The sequence below is a fragment of the Heterocephalus glaber genome, unplaced genomic scaffold (assembly GCF_053883595.1).
Source record: "Heterocephalus glaber isolate CG9 unplaced genomic scaffold, H.glaber_assembly_v1.0 deba00001795, whole genome shotgun sequence".
In the NCBI taxonomy this organism is placed as follows: Eukaryota; Metazoa; Chordata; class Mammalia; order Rodentia; family Bathyergidae; genus Heterocephalus; species Heterocephalus glaber.
Genome location: NW_028258476.1, coordinates 1,632,963 through 1,641,196, shown reverse-complemented (window position 1 = coordinate 1,641,196; position 8,234 = coordinate 1,632,963). Strand labels below are relative to the sequence as shown.

At 43.6% G+C, this 8,234-nt stretch overlaps 1 protein-coding gene and 1 long non-coding RNA gene across 16 annotated transcripts in view; both read right to left on the bottom strand.

Moving 5' to 3' along the window:
* The window catches only part of LOC147820816 (uncharacterized), a 40,350-nt gene extending 32,118 nt beyond the window's left edge, over positions 1-8,232 (bottom strand). Inside the window, exon 1 of the long non-coding RNA XR_015448140.1 lies at positions 8,043-8,232. This is a non-coding gene — a long non-coding RNA (uncharacterized LOC147820816). The remainder of the gene's footprint in view (positions 1-8,042) is intronic.
* Arhgef11 (Rho guanine nucleotide exchange factor 11) overlaps positions 1-8,234 on the bottom strand; it is a 118,085-nt gene that overhangs the window by 96,550 nt on the left and 13,301 nt on the right. The gene's annotated exons all lie outside the window — the stretch shown is intronic.

The following is an 8,234-nucleotide window of genomic DNA, read 5'->3' as shown; positions in this document are numbered from 1 at the left end:
CTATCTCAAAAAGAAAAAAGAAATGTAAATCATACAAATGGACAATAAGCACATGAAAAGATGTTTAGTATCATTAAGAAAATGAAAATCAAAACCATAAAGAGATACTATTATATACTCATGAGGATATCTATAATAAAAATGACAGATAGCAAGTGTTGGAGAGCATGGGGAGAAATTACAGAACTACCATGTGATCCAGCAATTCCCCCCCCAAGATACATATCCAAGAAAAATAAAAACAATGTCCACACAAAACTTTTACACAAACATTCACAGCAGTATTACTCATAACAGCCAAAAATTGGAAACACCCCAGATATCTATCAACTCATGAATTGAATAAACATAGTTGGTATATCTATACAATAAAATATTAACTGACAACAAAAAGAACAAAGTATGCTAAACACAAGAACTTGTATCATCCTAAGTGAAAGAAGCTAGACACAAAAAGCCACATATTGTACGATTCCATTTCTATGAAATGTCCAAAATAGGCAAATCCACAGAGACAGGAAATAGATGCATGGTTGCCTGGGCCTGTACAGAGAGAGGACTAGGAAGTGATTGCTAATGGCCCAAAGCTGCTTTGGGGAGTGATGACAATGTCTGGAATTAGATAGTAATGAACACACAATCCTAAGGGTATATTTCATAGTATGTGAATTATATCTCAATAAAGCTGTTTAAAAAATATATTTAAAAACACCCAAACTATAAAATTGTAAAATGCTGCAAAACACAAAATAAATGGTGGTGGACTTGTGAAATGGCGTGGCACGGAGCTTTCCTACACCAGGCCCTTGTGGCACGCCGTTTCTGTTTTGGAGACAGCTGACCATGGACTGAAACCCCGAGCCATAATACGGTAAACTTCTCCTTTAAGTCGCGGTGTTGGGTATTTGGCCCTAGCATCAGGAAGGTAACTAATACAAGTCCTCACACCAGGGAAAACTTTGAAAAACTGTGTCAGCTGCATCATTCCTCTGGCATCTTGTGTGACTGCTATTTCATATTTTTTGGACACGTATCTTGGGCTAAGCACATGCTTATAAATATTAAACTCCCACAACCTCTAGCTGGCCAATCAACTTGAGAACATTCTTATCAAAACCAATTAATTGTCAAATAAGACTTGAAAGTAAAATCAGAAAGAAGAGGAGTTCCTTTTCTCTTCCAAATTGATGGGGTATCCAGTAAGCACTCTGGGTGTGGGCTGAGAGCCTTTACCCTTCTAGTACAGCACTATGCTGCTTACAGGTTTTGGGGTTTGCTGCTTCCCAGTTCGCCTTCGGGTACTGGAAAGGCAAGGAACGCTCACTTCAGTTATCTTTCCCAAGACATGCAGAAGAGCAAGGAGCACCCAATTCAGGGTGAGAGGGAGACGATGGCTGTGGAAATGAGCCACTGTGTAAGTCTGGGCCAGAGGGTTAAAAGGACCTTTGATTCCACTAGGACTCATGTTTCCAGCTAGTTTTCTCCTCCGTTCTCCCTCAGCACCCTACCCCCACATCATCCTAAATCTCCAGGTTCCTAGCCTCAGAGCTAGTAATCTTTCCGTCCTAGCCAATTTATGTTCTAATCTTGTAGCTTTTATATAAAAGGCTGCTCAGGGCTAGGGATTTAGCTCAGTGGTTCCACTGCTTGTCTCAAAAGCTCAAGGTCCCAAGTTCAATCCCCGGTACCAAAAAAAAAAAAAAAGGTGGCCACAAAGGTGAGGAGCTCTGCTGTTCGCTGCTACCAGGGAGGGAAGGCACTCCAACGTGGGAGGAAAGGTGGAGCGGAGAGGTTGTGTCGGCACAGGGCAAGGAGGAGCTGCCACAGTGTCCTAGGGGAGTCCAGGCACAGGAAGGTGAGGAGGAAGGGAAACTAAGTTACCTGGAGAGACCTGCCTCCCTCAGCATCACAAGTGTGATGAGAATAAAGTGCAACAGATGGAGAGGGCTTTGAAGGACAAAAGCAGTGTATAATGCTCAGAATTGCAAGCGTTTTTAGAGCAAGTGGATTCTTATCCTTTGCCTGGTATACCCTGGTCCTTGCAACAGAACCTAAAGGAACTCAGAAAGTGATCACCAGGAGAGAAAATGAAAGGAGCAGACTGTGAGGAGCCTGATGACACATGTATCACAAGTATCGATCTGAAAGTAGTAGCAGATCTCCAGGGGAGCAGAAGCTGGGAGAACATCAGTTTTGCATCTGTCAGTGCTCTTCTCAAAAACGAAGAGGTGGTGCACACCTGTAATCCCAGCACTCAGGAGGCTGAGGCAGGAGAATCACAGCGAGTTCTAGGCCAACCTGGGCTACCTAGTGAGTTCCAGACTAGCCTGAACTACATAGTGAGATGCTCTTGTACCACACACATACACATACACACACACCCGCCGCCAAAAATAATCAAATGAAGAAACGAGAATTGAAAGCTACCACTTTGGGAGATTCTCTTCTCTAGCTACCTTCCCATCCTCTTGCTCATTTTGTGCTTTTTTATCCTACCAAGCACTATTTCTCAGACCCTTCACACGCACACACACACACACACACACACACACACAGACACACACACACACACAGAGTTGCCTTTAGTAAGAGTGTACTTTTCCAAAGTAACCGAGCTCACAGGGCTCCTAAGCAACGCAATCTCTGATGAACATAATCAAAGCAGGCAAAGCGGGACCATGGGAGGAAGGAGCTCCGAGGTCCACACCACCAAAAGGACGAGTACAGAGGAGCAAGGCCACAACTGTGCCAGACGGCGACCTCATCTGGGCTCAGTTCCTTCAGCTGAGGCTAGAAGGCAGAATGCGACTTCTGAGGTAAGTACTATGGGGCACTTCGGATTGCTGGCTGATAGGAGTGCTGGAGCAGGGGCCACAGAAGATCCCTCCTCAAAGAAGGACTCAGTCAGAGCACAGAGCTTACTACCATTTGGCTTCCAGACGCAATTCCTATGACCCCAGTTTCCTCACCTATAAGGATAGCATCTGCACAGCTATGTACCAGCATGGCCGCTACGGCACTTCCCATGATCAGCAAAGCGGTGGGCAGATGGTTATTGTGGGTCTCTCCCTACCTGCCCTGCTAGCAGCTTTTACGGCTGGGTGTAGTATCACCAGGACAGCAAAGGTATGTGGTGGTTGGGCTTCTCCACAGTGCAGGAATGGACTAGGGTTAGGGGTTCAGTCAGCCTGAAAAACCCCAAGAACTTTTAATCAAAGAGAACCAGTCAACACTTGAACACTAGCCGATCAGTTATTGGAAAAGCCCTGACTGGAGGTTTCAGTGAAGGATTTCACACAGCCCAGCAGCACATACCTTGGGAGTATTTACAGAGGAGAGGCCCCCACCCCCATCAGCAGTCATAAGCAATCCACAGGGATCTCTACAGGACAAATGAGAAAGCTTGAGTCATCCAACAGGAACCACAGTAACTTTCCCATTCTGGTCGCCCTGCACCACGAAGTGGAGGCTCTATGCCCTCTCTGGTCCCTGGCCACTGCTGTAACTCCCGTAACTTAACAGACTGCTTGTCACCTCTGCCAGGGTCCTGGGAAACTGGGAGCTCACAGCCACCACATAAGAATCCAGCTGCTCTAAGCCACCATGCAGAAAAGTAATCTGGAGATCCTAGAGAAAGAGGGGCAGAGAAAGGGAGAGAGAAAAGGAGATGCCTGAAGATGCCAGGTATTTCAAGCCCCCGAATCTTGGCTCCTCTCTGCACAGGTATCACAGTGAGGTAGCACTGGAGCCGGCCCTGTTCCTACAGACTGCAACTGCAGGGCAGACCTCCTTCGAAAGCAAGTCTCGCACTGTATTTAGCACCACCTGCCAATGGCCAGGCACAAAGGCTCCAAGATGAGGACAGGTAAACTGGATGGGGAACTGACTGGTTCAACTGGAGACCACAAGGTAAGGTTATCACAGTAATAGCCGGCAGTGCCGAATTCTTAACTATGTCGGCTATTTTGCTAAGTATTTTGTGTGCATTATTTCAACTCATTTTTAGAAGAACCCTATGAAAGAAATGGTATTTGTCTCATCCTCTAAAGGTGGAAACAGGCTTAGAAGGTTTGAATAATAAGAAAGCTAGGACAATCTGACACAAAGTGATACGTCTAACATCCAAACTACTAAAATGTGGTGAGGAGTACAAGCTAAAAAGAGTGAGCACAGATGAAATAACATTAGAGTCAGATGGGTCTCAGAGATCAAATCCAACTTTCCCACTTTATGATCAGTGAAATGGAGGCCAACAAAGATTAAATGACTTAGCTAAAATCTGTACCCATTCCTCAACAATAGAAACACAAATAAATCAGAGAAAAATAAGGAAAAGATGTGAACAGACATTTTTCCAAAGAAGATATGCGAACAGCTGATAAACACATAGAAAGATAAACATTTTTAGTTACTAAGGAACTGCAAATTAAACACAATGAGATACCACTGCACATTCACTAGGATGGCTATTATCCAAAAGAAACAGAGGCTGGGTGCTACTCAGGAGCCTGAGGCAGGAGGACCACCTGAACACAGCAGTTTGGTGCCAACCTGGGCAACATAGTGAGATACCAATCAAGAAGAAAAAGAGGGCCGGGGATTTAGCTCAGTGGTTCCGCTGCCTGCCTCACAAGCGCAAGGTCCCGAGTTTGATCCCAGGTACCAAAAAAAAAAAAAAGAAGAAGAAGAAGAAGAAAAAGAAAAAGGATGGTAACAAGTATTGATGGAGCTATGGCAACCCAGACCCTTGCAGAATACTGGTGGAAATGTAAGACGATGTAATCACTTTAGAAAATTATTTGGCAATTACTCAACATAATAAAGTTTTTGCATGATCAGTTGCTCCCCTCCTACCCAAATCCCTAAAAGAAATAAAAACACCTATCTATGCAACAAACTGTACACAAATGTTCATAGTCACATTACCTATTGTACCCAAAAAGTAGAAACAACCCAAGAGCCCATCAACTGGTGAATGGATAAACAAAAGGTAGCAAATCCACATAATACTTTTTTTTTGAGACAAGGTCTTGCTGTGTACTGCAGGCTAGCTTGAACTTGCTATGTAACCTGGGCTGGCCTTGAATTCAGAATCCTCCTGTCTCAGCCTCCTGAGTACTGGGATAACAGGTGTGTGCTGCCACACTTGACTCATACAAGGGAATGTTCTTCAACCATAGAAAAGTACTGACACATGCCACAACATGGGTGGAACTTAAAAATAAGCTAAGTAAAGGAAGTCAGACACAATAAGCCTAGGCTGTTTGATTCTATTTATATGAAATATTCAGAGAAGGCAAACACATAGAGACAGAAAGTAAATCAGTGGTTTCAGGAGCTACAGAGAGAAGATAATGGGGAGTAAGTGCTAATGGGCACACGGTTTTGGGGGCATAATTAAAATCTTCTGGAATTAGTGGCAATGACTACACAACTCAGAATACACTAAAAATGCACCAAACTGTAAAGTGGTGAATTTTACGCTATGTGAATTGTATCTCGTCAAAGCTGTTCCTAACAAATGGTGTCTATTTTTCAATAAAACTTTACTGAACATCTACTAAATCCACTGCACAGTTCCAGGCACTATAGGGTACTGTACACAAAGAGGAAGCCCTTGGGCAGCTTGAAGATACCACACTCCTTAGTGATGGAGTAATGAGTTGCTTCTGGGGGATTTTATTTTTCCCAACCTTGATCAAACTTTCCAGGCCTCAGAGTGCCAGTTTTTCCCATCATTAACCAAAGGGGAGGCAAAACCAGAGTTCTCCTCTTCCTGGATAGTGAATCCAAACCTCAGGTCCTCAGGGGATGTGGACGAGATTTTACAGGGAAGGGACAGGAAAACTCGCGAGACCTGACTCTTGGTTTACCTGTCTCTTTCCTAAGTGTCACCTCACTACCATCAAGCAAATACGATCTCTGGCTCCTCACAGTCTTACACACTTTACCCCAAGCCTTACCAGGAGGACAGGAAAATGGAACAGCACTAGGCTAGGGGTTTGTAGGCACATACATTTTTTTTTTTTTTGGTACCGGGGATCGAACTCGGGTCCTTGCACTTGCGCAGCAGGCGGCGAAACCACTGAGCTAAATCCCTGACCCGGCACACACATTTTTAAAAAAATCCCAACTCTGTCACCTCTTAGTTTCCAGACCTTAGGCAAGAAGCTAAAGCTTCCCTGCACTTTGTTTCCCCATTGGTCAAACAGAACTGAAAACCCTTACCCTGACTCTGCCCCAGTCACATACAGACAATAATGCTTCACTAACCACACTGGCACACAGGGACAGAGGCGCACCTCATCATCGCCTTCCTGTCTTAGTCCGAAGGTTTTCCTCCCTCTTTCCCTGTCAATCATGTCCTCCCCTATTTAAAAACTGACTTTTCCGCCAGGGATTTAGCTCAGTGGTTTCCGTCTGCTGCGCAAGCGCAAGGACCCAAGTTCAATCCCCGGTACGAAAACAAAAAACAAAAAACAAACCTGACTTTTCCTCCTGGGTGTCATCTTTCCGTAAATTCTGTCACATCTCCCCTCCTGCCCTTCCCACAGCAGTTATAAATCCACACTATGAAACAACTCCAGACATACTCAGCCACCCCATCTTTGACAAAGGAGCCAACCACCCTCATTGGAGGAAAGATAGCCTATTTAATAAACGGTGTTGGGAAAACTGGATTTCAACTTGCGAAAGGTTAAAACTAGACCCATACCTATCACCCTGCACTAAACTAAGATCAAAGTGGATTAAAGATCTAAATATTAAGACAGAAACACTAAACTTGCTGGAAGGTAAGTTGGTAGAACTCTTGATGACATTGGCATAGGAAAAGACTTTATGAACAAAATCTCAGTAGCACGGGAGCTAGCACAAAGAATCAAAAACTGGGATCTCAACGTATTAAAAAGCTTCTGTACTGCAAGAGAAACTACCAACAGAGCTAAGAGACAATCGACAATGTGGGAAGAAATTTTCAGCAGCTGTACCTCAGACAAAGGTCTACTATCGAGAATATATAAAGAACTGAAAAAAATCAGACCCCCCCCAAATTCAAAGACCCAATTCAAAAATGGGCATCCGAAATGAACAGACATTTCTCAGACAAAGAAGTAAAAACAGCAAATAAATATATGAAATGTTCAACATCACTGGTCATCCGAGAGATCCAGATGAAAACAATGCTGAGATTCCACCTCACCCCACAAAGAATGCCTGCTATCAAGAAATCGACCAATAACAAGTGCTAGCGGGGGTGTGGGGAGAAAGGAACCCTTCTCCGTTGTTGGTGGGGGTGCAGACTGGTCCAACCACTGTGGAAATCAGTATGGAGATACCTCAAAGAACTAGGACTAGAGGTCCCATTTGACCCAGCTATTCCCCTGCTGGGAATCTTCCCCAAAGAATTAAAAGAATCACACCACAGCGATATATGTGGACCCATGTTCCTAGCGGCACCATTTGTAATAGCTAAAGCTTGGAAACAGCCCAAGTGCCCATCAACTGGAGACTGGATAAAGAAGATGTGGTTTTTTTATAAAATGGAGTACTACTCAGCCATAAAGAATGAGAAACTAGAGACATTCATAGCTAAATGGATGCATATTGAGGCCATCCTCTTAAGTGAAATAAACAGGACACCCATGTGTAAATACCGAATAGTTTCTCTAGTGTGAGAAACTGAAAGTGTAAATAAGGATGAAAAGGATTAAAATGAATAACTGATCATTTGAAAGAGGAAAAGGTCCAAGGGTTTGGGGGTAGCGGCAGGGGAAGGGGAAAGGGAAGAAGGGAAAGGAAAAATGATGAGAAAAGAAAAAAAAAATGGAAACAAAGTCTACGTAAATAGGTAAGGGCGCACAGGTAATGGGGAAAAAATAAGAACCAAGATACATCATGTTCAGGTACAAACACCCAATGATAAATGTAAATGTATTGTATACCTAAAATGTACCAATTAATATATATATAAAATAAATAAATAAATCCACACTATGGATCACAAGCACTTTTAATAATGATAAATAATACTTTATACTTACTTGTTACCTGTCTTGCTCCAACAGAATGTAAGCTCCGGTGTATCCCCAGTTGCAGGCTGCCCACAACACTGCCTAGTATTTAATACATGTGTTGTTGAATGAATAAGGAATTCCCGCAAGCCAGACTAACAGATTCGAAGAGAATGGTCTCTCCTGACATACCTTGTCCAGCCCTTTCCCAAGCAGCCAGGC